This window comes from Lampris incognitus, chromosome 3, assembly GCF_029633865.1.
Source record: "Lampris incognitus isolate fLamInc1 chromosome 3, fLamInc1.hap2, whole genome shotgun sequence".
Classification (NCBI taxonomy): domain Eukaryota; kingdom Metazoa; phylum Chordata; class Actinopteri; order Lampriformes; family Lampridae; genus Lampris; species Lampris incognitus.
Window position 1 is genome coordinate 40,658,235 of NC_079213.1, and position 18,622 is coordinate 40,676,856.

General features: G+C 50.1%; 1 pseudogene; it reads right to left on the bottom strand.

Annotated features, from left to right (window-relative positions):
- Window positions 1–7,312: 7,312 nt before the first annotated feature.
- Window positions 7,313–18,032, bottom strand: LOC130109743 (uncharacterized; annotated as a pseudogene).
- Window positions 18,033–18,622: the final 590 nt, after the last annotated feature.

Here is an 18,622-nt window from a genome sequence, read left to right on the forward strand (position 1 = left end):
AGAGAATGTACTTTTTGCGTCAGCTCAGGAAGTTCAACCTGCCTCAGCAGCTGCCTATTCAGTTCTATGCAAATGAGGTCTACGAATCATTTCTGTCCATTATAGTAACGCTGTATGAAAAAAAATTGTCCACTAGTAAGGAAAGTAGGTAAACGAATATATTGTGAGGTGGTTAATTAATGGACTTCTTAGCCAACCTTTCGGAGTTAACTAGCAAGCTTTTAATGACTGCAAGCCAAGCAAGTCAAAACAGACAAGTTTGTACTGGTCTTAGCTCCCCCCTTTTCTTGGCCACCGAAGCGACCTTATCTATTTGCCTACTCTTTACCCTAATGGTGGGAAATAGCATGTTGGCTAATACAACTTCTCTCATAACGTCCCCATTACCTCCACCACATCCCCGCTATCTGTAACAGATATGTCCGTTTTTAACATGTTCAATATCCCACAACATAACCAAAACATCGACACCTTAGTTGCATTGTGGGTAATATGCGAATGAACCTGGAGCAGAAACACTCTAGTAGAATTCGTCACACTGCCCCCTTCCTTGAAAGACCAACCCAAATCCCATATGGATGGGTCCATCCACCATTGAGGGTTTCTTCCGCCGAGCACCTCTCCCATCCCGAGCTGCTCCTTGCCGCGGGCTGCTGATAGATGACGGGGGCGGCTCTGCATCCGCTGGGTCTGAGCCCCCACCTTCGACGTCACCGCTGTTTCCATTCGTGGCCAGAGGGGGTAGCTCTGTAAACCCAGTGTCCCTGCCCCCTCCCTGGCCCAAAACAAGGTGCTCTAATGGTAGCTCCTTGCTGACATCCAGGGAGGTTGGCTCTGAACCAGCAGCATCCTTACCCCCTCCCTGGACCCCGGTAGCCTGGTCTACAGAGGAGGAGGAGTCTACAGAGGAGGAGGAGTCTGGCACCCCACCTCCTCCCACCGCACTTTCAGTCCCAGCTGGGTCGCTGTCCCGGCTTAAGTAAGGTGCCAGGCGATCTTGGTGAAGGATGACTATCCGAGGGCGGCTGTGGAGCTTCACTCTATAGGTAACCTCTGAGATCCTCTTCAGGACGAGGCAGGGCCCTTCCCAGTTGCTGTCCAGCTTTGGGGACCGTCCCTTCTTTCGCCGTGGGTTATACACCCATACGTTGTCCCCCTGCTGGTACTTTTTGCGGTGGCAACGTACATCATAGGCTCTCTTCTGCCTTTCCCCTGCAGAGGCCATATTCTCTCGAGCCAGCTGATGAGTTGCCTCCTTCCGGTCCTGTAGTGCGTCTACATAGTCCTGGCCCGGCGGCCCTCGTACTGGTGGGTTTGGCGGCTTGCCAAAGACCAGATCCACAGGTGTCCGTAGCTCCCGACCCCGTGGACTCCTGAATGGCCGACCGGTATGCCATGAGTACCGGGGCAGATGGCGGTCCCAATCCTTTTGATGCCTCGCCGTGAGCATGGCTAGTTGTCTGACCAAGGTCTGATTGAACCGCTCAACCAGGCCATCACTTTGAGGGTGTAGGGGAGTGGTCCTGGTCTTCCGTACCCCAAGGCGCCGACACATCTCCCCAAACACCTGGGATTCAAAATTGCGCCCCTGGTCACTGTGCAACTCCTCTGGCACCCCAAACCGGATGAACATCCCCTCAATGAGGCAGTCTACCACTGTGACTGTAGATTGGTCAGGGATGGCATAGGCCTCGGGCCACTTGGTAAAATAATCCATCACTGTGAGAATGTAACGATTACCATCTTCTGTCACAGGGAATGGCCCAACCACATCCACCCTAATTCTTTCCATGAGCGCCCCCACCCTGTATTGCTGCAGGGGGGCATGGGATTGCCCAGCTGGCCCCTTCTTTGCATTGCAGGTGTGGCAGTCACGGCAGAACCGCTCCACGTCTCGCCGGCACCTCCCCCAGTAGAATCTTTCCTGCAGCCGCCGCAGAGTTTTGGTAATGCCGAAGTGTCCGACTCCAGGGGGGCCATGCACTGTGCTTAACACTTGTTGTTGTAGTGCGTGGGGAACAACTAGTTGCCAGGTACTCCCTCCCCTCTTTGGCTCTTCCCACACGCGATAGAGGTAGCCCTCATGAAGCATGAGTGAATTCCACTGTCCCAGCAACGCCCTGGTGGTGGGGGAGTGGGGACCTACCATCTCTCTACTTGGGACCTCTTTATGTGCTAGCCAACGTATCACGGGTCCCAGGTGGCTATCCCGACGTTTGAGTTCCCCTATCTTGGTTGGTGACATCTCCTCCAGTGGCGCACTTGGGACCACAAGTGTCCGCACTGTAACCCGATTCACCCGTTGCTGCTCTCGAGTCTCCAACCGGCTACAATGGCGGCAGGCCTGATCCGAACAGGGGCATCTGGAGAGAGCATCAGCATTGTTATGTCGGCTGCTTCTTCGGTCTCCGTGGTGAAGGTAAATCCCTGCAAGGCCTCTATCCATCTGGCTACCTGCCCTTCTGCTTTGAAGCTAAGCAGCCAGCGGAGCGATGCATGGTGTGTCCTCAGTAGGAAGTCCTTTCCATACAGGTAAGGCTTAAAATGCCTTACGGCCTGTACTACTGCCAGGAGTTCTCTCCAAGTCACACAGTAGTTCCTTTCTTCCTTACTCAAGGCTCTACTGTAATAAGCCACCACTCTTTCCCCAGTGGGCTGCGACAGGACTGCTCCCACACCTACATCACTGGCGTCAGTGTCAAGTATGAATGGCCGCTGCCTGTCTGGGAGGGCTAGCACTGGTGCTTGGGTCAATGCTTTCCGGAGGATCTGAAAGGAGCTCTCACATGCTTCAGTCCAGTGGAACCGTCGTCCCCTCTCCGTGAGCTGGTGGAGCGGACGGGCTTTGTCTGCAAAGGCATGCACGAACCGACGGTAATATGATGCCAGTCCCAGAAAACTCCTCACCTCTTTTCCTGAGGTGGGCGTTGGCCAAACCCTGACTGCAGTGACCTTGTCATTGTCTGTGGACACACCTCCAGGCCCCACCACATGTCCAAGGAACCTTGTCTCCCGCTGCAGTGGATTGCATTTTCTCGGATTGAATCGTAGGTTGGCTGCCTTGATGCGTTCGAGCACCAATCGAAGGTTGAAGAGGGCCTCAGTAAACGTAGCTGCATGCACCAGGAGGTCATCCAGGTACACCACGCAGGCAGAGCGAGGGATGGGGCCAAGGACACCTTCCATGAGGCGTTCAAATGTGGCCGGGCTATTACATAAGCCAAATGGCATGATTGTGAACTGCCAGAGTCCTCGGCAAATGGTGAAGGCAGTCTTTGCCCGGAATTCTTGGGCCATCTCTACCTGCCCGTACCCACTTCTTAAATCCAGGGAGATGAACCATTGGGTACGAGTCTTTCCGGGTCAGGTTGTTTAGTCGCCGATAGTCCACACAAAATCAGAGGGAACCATCCTTCTTGGTAACCAGCACGGCAGGGGACGCCCACGGGCTATCAGAGGGTTCAATGATCCCTGCAGCTGCCATCTCCTGGATCATTGCTTCTGCCTCTTGAAATTTCATCAGAGGGAGACGGCAAGTTCTCTGGCGGACTGGGTCCGCATTACCAGTGTCAATGTGGTGCTGTACAAGATTGGTGCGGCCACACTCCAGATCACTCGAAGCGAAGAGGTGTCTGTTCTCTATGAGCAGGTTCCGTACCTGCTCCCCCTCTTCTTGGCTGAAACCCTCCATGCACTTTTGGGCCAGTTCTTCCAGTGCAGAGGCCGTTTCTGGTGATGTACCTTCCCATGGCCCTGAAGCCAAGCACAAGATTCGTGGTCCATATTTATTGCCCCCCGGATTGCTGCGTACGGTAATGGCATTCAGCACTTGGTTGCCCAACTCCAGCTGTGGACCGGCCGCCCGTACCACCGCACCAATGGCTCTCAAGGCATCCAATCCAAGGATACAGCTCTCTCGTATGTCTGCTAGCCGAAAGTCTTGCTGTACCTCCATTTCTCCCATCTTGAGGGTCAGTTTACTTCTCCCCTCCATTCTAGCACACTGACCTGTAACTGTCTCCATCTTTACTTCTGTCGGCATCCACCTTACTTCTCCTAGGACCCCTGTTCTCACCAAGCTGATGGTGGACCCGGTGTCGACCAGGGCAATGCAGGTATTGCCATTCAGTTGACAGCAGACATGGAGGCTGAAGCCAGCGCCAATCCGTCCAACGACTCTGGGACTGTTACTCAGGGGGGAGGTTGTGTGGGCCGGCCAGTCCCCCTCTAGGCCGACCCTTGGTCATTTCCCGGTTCAGAAGTGGAAGCTACTTGGGTGACAGGCCTCCGTACTCATTGGTAGAAGCGTCTTTTTGTCTTCCGACACTCCTGTCTTTGGTGCCCTGGTTTCCCGCAGCCCCAGCACAGAAATGGCTCTGTGCTTCGTGCTGCCAGGATGGATGTGCGTGGCTCCTCCTCACTTTTCTGTAGGGCCCACACATGATGGCACAGTGTTGGGGCTGCTCCTTTTTCCGCCATAATGGGCTCCACCTCCTCTGCCCTATGCAGCGCCTCTTCAATGGTGAGTGGCTTGGCAAGCCGCAGCTGTTGCCTGACGCGAGGTGGCTGTAAAGCCCGTAGGAAGAAGTCCAAGGCCAGGCATTGGATGGCAGATGGGGGCATATCAGGACACGCATGGCTCACCAGGCGTTGAATGTCAGCCACCAGGTACCCAACTTCTCCTGGCCGTGTGTCTGTCTTGAATGGAGTTGATCCCGGAGGCTAATCAGTGATTGGGTGTTGCCAAACCGGCAACCCAGGGCAGTGTTTAGCGCCCCCAGTGATATCTCTCCAGCCGCCAGGTCTAGGAGTGCCTGTCTTGCTTCTCCCTCCAGGGCTGCTATTAGGTTGACTACTTGCTGGTTTTCTGTCCATCTCATCGCCCTAGCAATCAGGTTGCGCTGAGCAAGGAATCCCTCCCAACTGGAGCTCCCGTCGTAGCGCCCCAGCTTTACCGAGGCAGTGTTTGGGCTTAGCAAGCGGTTGGAAGGAGAAACGCAGGAAGGGGACTGTGGCAGGATGGCCTCATGTCCTCTTGTTTGTTGCCATGGGTCGGTAGAGTTGGTGAGTCTTGTACTGGAACCACATCTGCAGGGTGTGTTCAACTCTCCAGTAGTGGCATATGGGGCAGTGAGTAATTTGAGTTGAAGCTCCCTCTCTGTAGATCGTGTCCAGCTTCCTGCTGGTGTTTCCCCCTGGTGGCACACTCTCCAATCGTGCCCAACTTGGTCCTGATGCCGCCACTGGTGGCTCTCTCTCCACGGATCATGTCAAACTTGCTTCTGGTGGTTTCTCCATGGCTTGAAGAGCTGGCTGTCTTTCGTCACACCGGTCGGGGAAGGACGCGGCAGGGGCTCTTCGTTGGGCTTGTTCTTTCTGACAGAGAAGAAATGTTCAATTTCCTCGGGACTCTGCCCCTCGGACACTACCCAGCGCATCTACCGCACTCAGGGGTGGGCACAGGTCTCCCCCTTCCTGAGGCCGCACTGCGCTGCTCCCATCTGGCAGAGAGAGCAGACCTCCTCTTCGAGAGCAGCGATTTCTATACGTCCACCGGCCAACTTTCGGTTACGCCCTTCGGCCAACGTTTGCTGTCTAGAGAAGTCCATCCCACTTCGGACATTAATGTGATGTGGTCAAATAATGGACTCCTCAGCCAACCTTTCAGAGTTAATCAGCAAGCTTTTAATGACCGTAAGACAAACCAGTGATAACGGACACAAGGTTGTATTGGTCTCAGCTTATTTTATTTTCTTTGCCACAGAAGCGACCTTACCCATTTGCCTACTCTTCACTCTCATGGTGGGAAATAGCATGTTGTCTAATACAACTCTCTAATAACGTCCCCATTACCTTCCACAACATCCCCGCTATCTGTAACAGATATGCCCGTTTTTAACATGTTCAATATCCTACAATATAACCAAAACATTAACACTCTTCAGTTGCATCGTGGGTAATATGCAAATGAACCCCCTGACTTCCAGCAGGAACACTCCAGTAGAATTCGCCACTATATATATGTGTGTGTGTGTGTGTGTGTGTGTGGCGGAGGGCTAAGACGAAGAAAAGGGCCAACGACGCCACCTGGGGAATTGCACCCCAGGAAATACTATTTCTCTTTAAAACCAGAATTAAGGATTGGGAGCTTAACCAGGTGAACAGATTTGCTACTGAAGAAGGACAGAGACGTGGTTCAAAAATATAAATACTTTGTTTAATTAATCAAAACAAGAAAGGACCGGAACTGTAGCAGCTTTAGGAAATTGAGAAAAAAACGATTAAAACCAACATTAAGAAATTGAATCTTTATTACAAATAATTTGTAAAAAGGATCTTTTAATACAATTGAAAATTTAAAAAAAAGCCACTTTAAAATACCAAAAAATGCCCAGCCTAAACAAATAATGGTAGGCAAACTAGAAAGCTAGGCTGAGGCCAACTGTAGAAGGCAGACTAACTGAGGAGTGCCCAGGGGTGCTACCAATACTCACCTTCAGTGCAGCACAGCAAACCCACAGCAAACCTCACAGCAGACTGGTGAACTCTCCACACGTGCTGGTGCTCCTACTTACGCACATGCACACACACACGTGAAGGGATCTCACCACAAGTGCCTAGCCTCCCACAAGATGACACTCGGGCCGCGGAGGGAAATAACAAAATAAATCAAATGGGTCAACAACAAAAAAACCAAACTAAAGAAGGGCCAACCCAGTTAGTAATCAAATAAACTAAAGCAAACAAAGAAACTAAGGCAAAACAGCAGCAGAACCACCTCCAGCAGGGAACCTTGACACCAGGAAATACTCCTGATAACCAGCACAACAGTGGCAGCAAACACCAGGGGTTCCACGCTAGAAGTTCAGGAACTGCAGCACCAACTACCAGACACATCAGAGGCCGAGGAAGAGAGGAGGCAAAAAAAAGGACTGCACAGGTGGTCACAGTTGGCTTAGATAACCTGGCCCTGATGAGGAGATTGGCTGAGGGAGGAGTCAGGCCTGGAGCTGCATTCACAACCACTCAACCTACCAATGAAGCATTCCCCACCACAATCTACCCTCCGGTTCTTAAATCGTCGTCTCGATGATTAACACTTACTGCCGGGGTCTAAAAATAGCAGAGTATATAGGCACAGTTACCTGAGAGTTTGTAGCCCCCATTGCTCTACTCCCAGCTGCCTGGGGTAGATGATGGAGATTTGGGTGCCTCCCAGCATTAGTACAGGTGGTTCTTCTCCGGGCCGCTTCGCTGGTGCCTGGATAATCAGTAGTATCAGTCAGTGGGCTTGTATGTGAAGGGGGCACAGTCATTTTGGCTGGGTTAACAGAGGGGTGGCATGAGCCGGCAAACTCTGTTGCCTGTCCACTGGCACATGAGTTGGTTCCTGGACCACCACAAACCATTCACCATCCTGTGAAGAGTCCTCCACCGAAGGGGGTTCCATCTCTTGCGATGGCTCACTAGAGGGGCAGACAGGCACTTGACCCAGCTTACATTTTAATAATGAACGATGGACATGCTTTAGCTGCTGAGGGTTGTCCACAGGGGCAATAGTGTACACTGATCCTCCCACTGCGGGGGCCTTCACCACCTTGTACACTATAGAGCTCCAGATGTCCTGGATCTTGTGACAGCCCTTAACACAAACATTCCTAAAGGTATACCAACTGACCTTCCTGCAGGGGGACATGTCGCACATGTTGGTCATAGTGCTTTTTACGTCGATCAGCTGTGGCCTCCAAGTGTTTGGTGGCACCCTCAAATGCATGGTGTAGCCTGGTCTGATGTTCCACGATCCAGTCATGGGTGCTGCCGGCCACAGGTTCCTGTACTCTGCCCAAAAAGAAGTCAACAGGCAACTGTGGCTCTTGCCCAAACATCAAAAAGAATGCTGACTCACCGGTGGACTGATGCACTGTGGTATTGTATGAGAAAGTCACTTGGGGCAGGTAACACGACCAATCTCTCCTTTTGGTGACAGGCAGGGTACGAAGGAGGTTGTGTGGGGTGCAGTTGAATTGCTCACATTGGCCGTTACCAGCTGGATTTTAGGGAGTGGTGTGACTTTTCTCGATGCCATACATACTGCAGAGCTGTTGGATGAGGTGGCTCTCAAAATTCCTGCCTTGGTCAGAGTAGAGATGGCCTGGCACTCCAAACTTGCAGAACCACTCATTGACCAGCACTTTGGCCACCGTAGAAGCCCGTTGGTCGTGAGTTGGGACTGCCTGAGTGTACTTTGAAAAAACAACCGTCATGACAAGGACATTCCCCATTCCATTTTTTTATGGCTCTAGCACAGTGAAATCAACAGCTAGTATTTGATTTGGGCGGGCAAGCAAATGGCCCATGTAAGCACAGGCAGCAGGTTGAGTGTCTTTAGCTAACTGACAACGTTCACACTCCAGGCACCACTGCTTGATTTCATGGTGCATTCCAGGCCAATAGCACCGCCAATGGACCAGATCAGTTGTTCGTTTAACCCCTTGATGTCCATGTTCATTATGCAGCTGATGCAGGACCTGGCTCTTAAGTGACAGGGGTAGCACCAGCTGAAGAATTTCTCCTTCCTCTGGGCGGCAAACTCGACGATATAGCACCCCGTGTTGTTCCACTAGCCGGTCCCACTGCCTGACCAGCATAAGAGTTTCCTTGGAGACCTGGCGACACTCATCTGCATCAAGACCCTTCCTCCTGGTCCAGAATCTCCTAAATTCCTTGATGGTGGGGTCAGCGTCCTGTACAACATGTAAGTCAGATTTGGTGTGACAAGGGAGAGCTGAGATGGTAGCCTGGGTAGCCAGAATTGCCTGTTTAGTCCCAAAAGCCTGCTGCAGTGCTTCTGGGATGTGGATGCCAGAGGCTACATAGTCTCTTATATTTGTACTGGCGGGGTGCTGCCGAGAAAGGGCGTCTGCATTCGGATTACTTCGGCCAGGCCTGTACTTGATGTTAAAATCAAATGCAGCAAGTTGTGCAGCCCAGCGTTGTTCTGTAGCCCCTAGCTTAGCTGTGGCTAAATGACTGAGAGGGTTGTTATCGGTGGACACCACACATTTCTGTCTCAGTAGGTAGTCTCTGAATTTTTCCAGTCATGGCCCATTTAAGGGCCAGAAACTCCAGTTTCATAGAGCTATAGTTGTTCATGTTACGCTCTGTAGGCCTAAGGCCACGGGTAGCATAAGCTACAGGTCTAACCTTACCGTCCTGTTCTTGTGAGAGCACAGCACCCAGTCCATTGTAGCTGGCATCAACCTCTAGAATGAAGGGTAAGGTAAAGTTGGCATAGGCCAAGATGGGAGCAGCCACCACCCTACTTTTAAGGCCCTCAAAGCTAAGCTCACACTCCTCCGTCCATGCAGCAGGTAGGCTCTTCTCCGCTGGTTTCCGGGACTTGGTGCCAGTCAGTTCAGCTACTAGGCCATGCAGAGGGGTGGCTAACTTTGCAAACCCTTCAATGAAACGTCGGTAATAGCTTGCAAATCCTAGAAAGGAGCGGAACTCAGACACATGGTTAGGTCGTGGCCACTTTGAAACCACTTCAATCTTGCTAGGCTCTGTGGACACACCATCCCTTGATATAACGTGGCCCAAATAGCTCACCTCTGGCTTGAAGAAGGAGCATTTCTCCAGCTTAGCTTCAAGACCTTCTCGCTGCAAGCGGCCCAGCACAGCATCCAAATGCTCCACGTGTTCTGCTACAGTGGAAGAGAAGACGACCACATCATCCAAGTACAGTAACCATGACTGACAGTGCTGGTCTCCAAAGATCCTCTCCACTAGTCTCTGGAAAGTACTTGGGGCGTTGCACAACCCAAAGGGCATACGATTCCACTCAAATAGCCCAAAGGGAGTGCAAAATGCAGTCTTTATCTTGTCTTTTTCTGTAACTGGTACCATGTTATAGCCTGCAGCAAGGTCCAGGGTGGAGAACCAGCGAGCCCCTGATAGGGCATCGAGGGACTCTTCAATACAGGGCAAGGGAAAGGCATCCTTGCGGGTCTTGCTGTTCAAGAGCCAGTAGTCGACACACAAACGAAGTCTACCGTCTTTTTTCTTTACCAGCACAATGGGAGAGGCAAAGGGGCTACTACTTTCTCTGATAATCTGTGCCTTAAGGAGCTGGTGGATGTTGGCCTTGGCTGCCTCATACTCTGAAGGAGGGATCCGCCTATATCTCTGACGTATATGTACCTGATCTACTAGAGAAATATCATGAGAAATTAGATTAGTGCAGCCTATGTCTCCATCATTAGCAGAGAAGACGCCACTATACTTTTGCAGCAAGGACCTGACCTGAGACTGCTCTGGCTCTGTGAGAGTTGTTAAGTCAACTGCAGCAATCCTTTCCTGCACTGAAAGCAGTCTGAGAAGAAACTGTGGCTGCTACTACCTCTTCCTCAAGACCTGTAGGTAAGCGCACCAGGTAAGCATGAGTCAGTGTACCTAGTACAGTGCCCGGGTACAGCAAAACATCCTGGGTCCCTACATTGACAATGGGGATGTAAACAGTACCCCTAGTCACGCTGACCAGTGCTGGGGATGCCAACAACCCTGCAGACAAACCTTGACTAAGGGGCTCAAATAAAGCATCGTCTGATAGGTAATGTTGGGGGCAGGTAGCTGCCACAATCTTCATAGTACCCCCTTGGACTCTACATACCCTCCGTCCTTTCACCTTTACACAACCTGAACAATCGGGGGGGGGGGGGGCATTCGCCTGGGCCTTATGACATTGCTGGAGGGCCTGCTAAATTGTGGTGGGAGCCTACAACACAGAGGGTAAGTTAAAGAGGGCAGGGCCATGCTGTACAAACAACTACTTGTAACATTCCTTAATAATGTTCATCCCCAACACACCCGGTACTGAAGGTACACTGTGTGGGGGATCCTTAACCACCAACACTCCCCGGTTGGCAATCACTTTACCACATAGCTGTACATCCAACTCAAAGTAGCCTACATATGGGATTGCTAGCCTATTATCAGCATTTAGCCTTAACTAATTGCAAGAATTGAGTTGTTCTGGGCCCCAACGTTCAAAATGCTATACAAAGAAACTCAGTCACAGTTGATACCATTGACCCCGTGTCAACCAGACATGGAACTGAAACCCCACCCATTAATATGTTCATAGTTGGGCAAGCTGACACCAGATTTTCTGAACCATCTGCTATGGACTGAGCCGGAGGCGCCCCAACCTGAACTTTGGCTCAACAGTTCAGGGGGTGAAAGTTTCTCTGGTTTGAAGGACAGTCCCTATCAGAGCTGGAGTGTGCTGCTACAGAGGCTGGCTGGGGCTGCGCAGCTACATACTCACTACGACACTCCCTGGATAAGTGACCAGGCTGATGGCACCTCCAACAAATGGCAGTTCTCTTGCGATGATTCAGCTGAGTTTTGGGGGCATTATTAAGGGCTGCAAGACTTCTGGTAAGCTGGTTCAACTGCTCTTGCTGATTTCTGAGAATTTCTTTCAGTTCATTTAGCTCAGAACTAACTAAAGTATTACTTGTCTTGCTATAGTTGGCATGGCCATCCTGAACTATGTGCTGGAAACCAATTACAGAGGAGACAGCACAAAATGCAGGTTTTCACCTCAAGTCCCAACTTCCCGCAGTCAAATGGGCAAGCTGAGAGAGCAGTTCAGACAATAAAAAAACCTGCTGAGAAAGGCACAGGACAGTGCTGGTGACCCGTAACTAGCACTGCTTGAATACAGGAACACGCCACTGAGTGGGGTTGGCCTCTCACCTACTCATGGGAAGAAGGCTCAAATTAAAGTTACCTGTGACAAAGACATTGTTGCAGCCAGCTGTCTATAAAAATGCCAGGAGCAACGTGTATAGATGTGACGGAGGGCTAAGACAAAGAAAAGGGCCGACAACGCCACCTGGGGAATTGCACCCCAGGAAATACTATTTCTCTTTAAAACCAGAATTAAGGACTTGAAGCTTAGCCAGGCAAACAGATTCGCTACTGAAAAAGGACAGACATAGTTCAAAAATATAAATACTTTGTTTAATTAATCAAAACAAGAAAGGACCGGAATTGGAGCTGCTAAGGAAATCAAGAAAAAAAACAATTAAATCCAACATGAAGCCATTGAATCTTTATTACAAATTGTAAAAATGATATTTTAATACAATTAAGAAAATGTAAAAGAACTACTTTAAAATACCAAAAAAATGCCCAACCTACAGAAATAATGGTAACCAAACTAGAAAGCTAGGCCGAGGCCAACTGTGGAAGGCAGACTAACTGAGGAGTGCCCAGGGGTGCTACCAATACTCACCTTCAGTGCAGCACAGCAAACCTCACAGCAAACTGGTGAACTCGCCACACGTGTCCCGGCGCTCCTACTCACACACACACACATGCAGGGACCTCACCACAAGTGCCTAGCCTCCCACAAGATGACACTCAGACCGCTGAGGGGAATAACTGACAAAATAAGTCAACAACAAAAACTCAAACTAGAGAAGGGTCAACCCAGTTAGTAATCAAAAGAAACTAAGGCAAAACAGCAGCAGAACCACCTCCAGCAGGGAACCTTGACACCAGGAAACACTCCTGATAACCAGCACAACAGTGGCAGCAAACACTAGAGGTTCCTCACTAGAAGTTCAGGAACTGCAGCACCAAATACCAGACACCTGCCACAACGAGGAAGAGAGAAGGCAAAAAAAGGATTGCACAGGTGGCTTAGATAACCTGGCCCTGATGAGGAGATTGGCTGAGGGAGGAGTCAGGCCTGGAGCTGCATTCACAACCACTCAACCTACCAATGAAGCACTCCCCACCACAATCTACCCCCCCCCCCCGTTCTTAAATCGTCATCCCGACGATTGGCACTTATTGCCAGGGTCTAAAAATAGCAGAGTATATAGGCACAGATACCTGAGACGTTGTAGCGCATATTGCTCTACTCCCTACTGCCTGGGGTAGATGATGGAGATTTGGGTGCCTCCCAGCATTAGTACGGGTGGTTCTTCTCCAGGCCGCTTCGCTGGTGCCTGGAGAATCAGTAGTATCAGTCAGTGGGCTTGTATATGAAGGGGGCACAGTCATTTTGGGCTGGGATAACAGAGGGGTGGCATGAGCTGGCAAACGTTGTCGCTTGTCCACTGGCAGAGGAGTTGGTTCCTGGACCACCACAAGCCATTCACCATCCTGTGAAGAGTCCTCCACCGAAGGGGGTTCCATCTCTTGCGATGGCTCACTAGAGGGGCAGACAGGCACTTGATCCAGTTTACTTTTTAATAATGAACGATGGACATGCTTTAGCTGCTGAGGGTTGTCCACAGGGGCAATAGTGTACACTGATCCTCCCACTGCGGGGGCCTTCACCACCTTGTACACTATAGAACTTCAGATGTCCTGGATCTTGTGATGGCCCTTAACACCAACATTCCTAAGGTATACCAACTGACCTTCCTGCAGGGGGACATGTCGCACCCGTTGGTCATAGTGCTTCTTACGTCGATCAGCTGTGGCCTCCAAGTGTTTGGTGGCACCCTCAAATGCATGGCGTAGCCTGGTCTGATGCTCCACGATCCAGTCATGGGTGCTGCCGGCCACAGGTTCCTGTACTCTGCCCAAAAAGAAGTCAACAGGCAACTGTGGCTCTTGCCCAAACATCAAAAAGAATGCTGACTCACCAGTGGACTGATGCACTGTGGTATTGTATGAGAAAGTCACTTGGGGCAGGTAACACAACCAATCTCTCCTTTTGGTGACAGGCAGAGTGCGAAGGAGGTTGCGTAGGGTGCGGTTGAACTGCTCACATTGGCCGTTACAAGCTGGAGGGTAGGGAGTGGTGTGACTTTTCTCGATGCCATACATACTGCAGAGCTGTTGGATGAGATGGCTCTCAAAATTCCCGCCTTGGTCAGAGTGGAGACGGCCTGGCACTCCAAACTTGCAGAACCACTCATTGAAGCACCTTGGCCACCGTAGAAGCCCATTGGTCATGAGTTGGGACTGCCTGAGTGTACTTTGAAAAAACATCCGTCATGACAAGGACATTCTCCATTCCATTTTTTGATGGCTCCAGCACAGTAAAATCAATAGCTAGTATTTGATTTGGGCGGGAGGCAAGCAAATGGCCCATGTAAGCACAGGCAGTAGGTTGAGTGTCTTTAGCTACCTGACAACGTTCACACTCCAGGCACCACTGCTTGATTTCATGGTGCATTCCAGGCCAATAGCACCACCGATAGACCAGATCAGTTGTTCGTTCAACCCCTTGATGTCCATGTTCATTATGCAGCTGATGCAGGACCTGGCTCTCAAGTGACAGGGGTAGCACCAGCTGAAGAACTTCTCCTTCCTCCGGACGGCAAACTCGACGATATAGCACCCCGTGTTGTTCCACTAGCCGGTCCCACTGCCTGACCAGCATAAGAGTTTCCTTGGAGACCTGGCGACGCTCATCTGCGTCAGGCCCCTTCCTCCTGGTCCAGAATCTCCTAAATTCCTTGATGGTTGGGTCAGCGTCCTGTAAAACATGCAAGTCAGATTTGGTGTGACAAGAGAGAGCTGAGATGGTGGCTTGGGTAGCCAGAATTGCCTGCTTTGTCCTAAAAGCCTGCTGCAATGATTCTGGGATGTGGATGCCAGAGCTACATAGTCTCTTATATTTGTACTGGCGGGGTGCTGCCGAGAAAGGGCGTCTGCATTCTGATTACTTCGGGCAGGCCTGTACTTGATGGTAAATTCAAATGCCGCAAGTTGTGCAGCCCAGCGTTGTTCTGTAGCCCCTAGCTTAGCTGTGGCTAAATGACTAAGAGGGTTGTTATCGGTGGACACCACACATTTCTGTCCCAGTAGGTAGTCTCTGAATTTTTCAGTCATGGCCCATTTAAGGGCCAGAAACTCCAATTTCATAGAGCTATAGTTGTTCATATTACGCTCTGTAGGCCTAAGGCCACGGGTAGCATAAGCTACAGGTCTAACCTTACCGTCCTGTTCTTGTGAGAGCACAGCACCCAGTCCATTGTAGCTGGCATCAACCTCTAGAATGAAGGGTAAGTTGAAGTTGGCATAGGCCAAGACGGGAGCAGCCACCAACCTACTTTTAAGGCCCTCAAAGCTAAGCTCACACTCCTCCGTCCATGCAGCAGGTAGGCTCTTCTCCGCTGGTTTCCGGGACTTTGTGCCAGTCAGTTCAGCTACTAGGCCATGCAGAGGGGTGGCTAACTTTGCAAACCCTTCAATGAAACGTCGGTAGTAGCTTGCAAATCCTAGAAAGGAGCGCAACTCAGACACATGATTAGGTCGTTGCCACTTTGAAACCACTTCAATCTTGCTGGGATCTGTGGACACTATCCCTTGATATAACATGGCCCAAATAGCCTACCTCTGGCTTGAAGAAGGAGCATTTCTCCAGCTTAGCTTTGAGACCTTCTCGCTGCAAGCGACCCAGCACAGCATCCAAACGCTCCACGTGTTCTGCTACAGTGGAAGAGAAGACAACCACATCATCCAAGTACAGTAACCATGACTGACAGTGCTGGTCTCCAAAGATCCTCTCCACTAGTCTCTGGAAAGTACTTGGGGCATTGCACAACCCAAAGGGCATACGATTCCACTCAAATAGCCCAAAGGGAGTGCAAAATGCAGTCTTTATCTTGTCTTTTTCTGTAACTGGTACCATGTTATAGCCTGCAGCAAGGTCCAGGGTGGAGAACCAGCGGGCCCCTGATAGGGCATCCTTGCAGGTCTTGCTGTTCAAGAGCCAGTAGTCGACACACAAACGAAGGCTACCATATTTTTTCTTTACCAGCAGAATGGGAGAGGCAAAGGGGCAACTACTTTCTCTGATAAACTGTGCCTTAAGCAGCTGATGGATGTGGGCCTTGGCTGCCTCATACTCTGAAGGAGGGATCCGCCTATATCTCTGACGTACAGGTACCTCATCTACTAGAGGAATATCGTGAGAAATGAGATTAGTGCAGCCTATGTCTCCATCATGAGCAGAAAAGACACCACTATACTTTTGCAGTAAGGACCTGACCTGACACTTCTCCGGCTCTGTGAGAGCTGTTAAGTCAACTGCAGCAATCCTTCCCTGCACTGAACTGGAAACAGTCTGAGAAGAAACTGTGGCTGCTACTACCTCTTCCTCAAGACCTGTAGGTAAGCTCACCAGGTGAGCATGAGTCAGTGTACCTAGCACAGTGCGTGGGTACAGCAAAATATCCTGGGTCCCTACATTGACAATGGGAATGTAAACAGTACCCCTAGTCACGCTGACCAGTGCTGGGGATGCCAACAACCCTGCAGATAAACCTTGACTAAGGGGCTCAAATAAAGCATCGTCTGATAGGTAATGTTGGGAGCAGGTAGCTGCCACAATCTTCATAGTACCCCCTGGGACTCTACACACCCTCCGTCCTTTCACTTTTACGCAACCTGAGCGATCAGGGGGAACATTCGCCTGGGCCTGGTGACATTGCTGGAGGGCCTGCTGAATTGTGGTGGGAGCCTGCAACACAGAGGGTAAGTTAAAGAGGGCAAGGCTATGCTGTACAAACAACTCCTTGTAACATTCCTTAATAATGTTCATCCCCAACACACCCGGTACTGAAGGTACACTGTGCGGGGGATCCTTAACCACCAACACTCCCCGGTTGGCAATCACTTTACCACACAGCTGTACATCCAACTCAAAGTAGCCTACATATGGGATTGCTAGCCCATTAGCAGCAGCATTCAGCTTTAACCAGTTGCAAGAATGGAGTTTTTCTGGGCCCCAACGTTCAAAATGCTGTACAAAGAAACTCTCAGTCACAGTTGATACCATTGACCCCGTGTCAACCAGACATGGAACTGAAACCCCACCCATTAATATGTTCATAGTTGGGCAAGCTGACACCAGATTTTCTGAACCATCTGCTACGGACTTTGAGCCGGAGGCGCCCCCACCTGAACTTTGGCTCAGCAGTTCAGGGGGTGAAAGTTTCCCTGGTTTAAAGGACAGTCCCTATCAGAGCTGGAGTGTGCTGCTACAGAGGCTGACTTGGGCTGCGCAGCTACATACTCACTACGACACTCCCTGGATAAGTGACCATGCTATTGGCCCCTCCAACAAATGGCAGTTCTCTTGCGATGATTCAACTGAGTTTTGGGGGCATTATTAAGGGCTGAAAGACTTCTGGTAAGCTGGCTCAACTGCTCTTGCTGATTTCTGAGAATTTCTTTCAGTTCATTTAGCTCAGAACTGACTAAGGTATTACTTGTCTTGCTGTAGCTGGCATGATCGCCCTGGACTACGTGCTGGAAACCAATTACAGAGGGGACAGAATGACTTCTACCTCTCCCACCCCCTGGCATCCCTTCTTGCTCCCACTTAACGGCCTCACTGCGGACATATATCAATGTGGCGGTAGGGTGACCCCGGACAAATTGTTTAAGTTCCCTGCGTAGGGAGCAGTCTAACACATGCTCGACAAACTGGTCTCTGAGTAACACATATTTGTTTACAAGACCATTGGGAGCCTTTTTGACCCCTTTATCCATTAGACCCATTAAAACATGAGAAAATTCTTGCAGCGTTTCCCCCTCCTGCTGCTTTCTGGAAAATAAGTCTTCCTGCGAGGACACATATGATTTACTACACCCATACAGTTCTTGTAATATAGACAAAATTGTAGCTGGATCTTCCCTTTCCTCCTGTGACCGGTACTTAATCTCTTCCCTTGCCTCTCCTTCTAAATGATCATACATGAAAAGTGCTTGCTCAGATGAGGATAAGTGTCGAGCCCGTATACAAGCCTGGACCTCTTCAATCCACTCAACAATGCTCAGGCCAGTCCTACCCCTGAACATTGGACACTTCCTGTCTCTTGGAAGATAAATCAGCCTCTCTGCTACTGGGACCTGGACTGAAGACTGCCCAGAGGCTGAAGCACTTGAGTGGTGGTGGACCCAGGCTGGTTGGCTTCCCGTTCCTGCCGCATCCTTCGATTCTCAGCTTGCAACTGTGTGACCAAGTCTTTTAGCTGGGCAAGTTCCTCCTCCATGGTGGGACACAGAGCAGACGAGTTCAGAGCACCGGCCGGCAATTCACGGATCCGTCCAGGACCCGCTACTGTTTTGCCCACACAAAACTCAATACAAGTGACTGAATAAACTAACTGGATTGGAATAAAAAAAATACTACACGTCTCTGTCTTATCAGTATCCTGCCGACAACGCCAAAATGTGGCGGAGGGCTAAGACGAAGAAAAGGGCCGACAACGCCACCTGGGGAATTGCACCCCAGGAAATACTATTTCTCTTTAAAACCAGAATTAAGGACTTGAAGCTTAGCCAGGCAAACAGATTTGCTACTAAAAAAGGACAGAGACGTGGTTCAAAAATATAAATACTTTGTTTAATCAATCAAAACAAGAAAGGACCGGAATTGGAACTGCTAAGGAAATCAAGAAAAAAAACAATTAAAACCAACATGAAGCCATTGAATCTTTATTACAAATAATTTGTAGAAATGATCTCTTAACACAATTAAGAAAATGTACAAGAACTACTTTAAAATACCAACAAAAAAAAATGCCCAACCTACAGAAATAATGGTAACCAAATTAGAAAGCTAGGCTGAGGCCAACTGTGG